The sequence below is a fragment of the Alligator sinensis genome, unplaced genomic scaffold (genome assembly GCF_000455745.1).
Source record: "Alligator sinensis unplaced genomic scaffold, ASM45574v1 scaffold480_1, whole genome shotgun sequence".
NCBI classification, from domain to species: domain Eukaryota; kingdom Metazoa; phylum Chordata; order Crocodylia; family Alligatoridae; genus Alligator; species Alligator sinensis.
The window spans coordinates 962,744-964,281 of NW_005842462.1; the positions used below are offsets into that span (position 1 = coordinate 962,744).

Consider the following 1,538-nt stretch of genomic DNA (forward strand, 5'->3'; position numbering starts at 1 on the left):
TCTAACCCTAACTTTTCCTTCCAGTCTCATACTTATTCTCTTTCATTTTATCTCACTTATTTCTTCCACTGTCCTCCTTATATCTTCTGGGTTTATTCTCCCTCCCCCTAAATATGGAGCCCCAAAATGAGAAAAGGAATACCAAAAATGTTTTAGTACTACTGTTATCTTGCTAGATTTGTCTATATTTTAAAAGTTCTTATGCAAAGTTATATATTGGCAGGTATAAGTAAGAAAACAGTATGTGATCTACTCTATGTCACAATAGATGACAGGGAAGGAGAGCCTACAGTAATAAAAGAACAGGTTAAGGATTACTTACAGAGGCTAGAAATTTTCAAATAGGCAGGACTGGATGCGATATACCCTAAGGTACTGAAGGAATTGACTACGGTAATGTTAGAGCCATTGGCTATCCTCTTTGAGAGCTCATAGAGGTCAGGTGAGGTCCTGGATGATTGGGAAAGAGCAAATATAATGCCCATCTTTAAGAAAGGGAACAAGGAGGACCCAGGAAGATACAGGCCAGTTAGTCTGACCTCGACACCTGAAAAGATCATGGAGCAGTTTCTCAAGGAATCTATTTTTCAGCACCTGGAGAACAAGGTGATCAGGAACATCCAGCATAGATTGACTAAGAGTAAGTCATGCCTGACCAACTTTATTTCCTTCTATGACAAGGTGACAGTCTAATGAGGCCAGACCAGAACCCTGGACCCAGCTGGTCCCAAATAAGCGCAAGTTTTCTCTAGAAGAAGCAGCCGAGAACAGCCCCCTGACCTTAGTTGGGCTGACTGAAGCAATCAGGGCAGCCTGCCTTCTGAAGCCACAGGCAATGGGCCCCACTCACTCCAAACCTTAAGCGGCTGGTCCAGCCCACAGCCTCCTGGTTTGACCAAAAGCAAAAGTTGTTGCTCTTGATTTCCCATGTGCTTCCTGGCTGGTCTTCTGGTTTTGACTCGTGGCTGTCTTTGGTAAGAACCTTGGCATTTCTTGGGCATGTTTACATGTACAATTAATCCTCACAACTAAATTCCAGTGCATATTGCTCTAGAGTTTATGCATGTGCAACTGTAACAGGAGGGACGTCAGGTTCACCGTGCACTCCCCTGCCGCCTCCTTTACCGTGTCACGTTGCCGACTAGCACCCTCCAATTCTCGCCCGCCACAACTTTGATCTTCTATACATATTCTATAGGGAGGCTGCTTTTCGTTCTCCGTTCCGCAGTTATCCGGTTATCTCCAGTTCCTCTGCACTCTAGCCTTATGGGCTACGTGTGGCTCCAGCCACCCCCATACCACGCCCCAAGCCTCGCAGATGTAATGGACCTTGTTCTGTCTCTCTCCGTATCTCCACACTTTCTCCGGCTCTTGGGCTCTCTGCAGCCCTGTCTCTCTCCGTGCCCTTCTCAGTAATGCCACCCTTCTCTCCAGAGCCTTCTCAAGCGCTGCCCCCTTTCCTGGGGCTCACTACAATGCTGCCCCCTTCTCCAGGGCTCACGACACCCGCACTGGGGCTTCTCAGCAACGCCCCCTTC

At 47.4% G+C, this 1,538-nt stretch overlaps 1 pseudogene; it reads right to left on the minus strand.

Moving 5' to 3' along the window:
- LOC112551436 overlaps positions 1 to 1,538 on the minus strand; it is a 7,944-nt pseudogene that overhangs the window by 847 nt on the left and 5,559 nt on the right.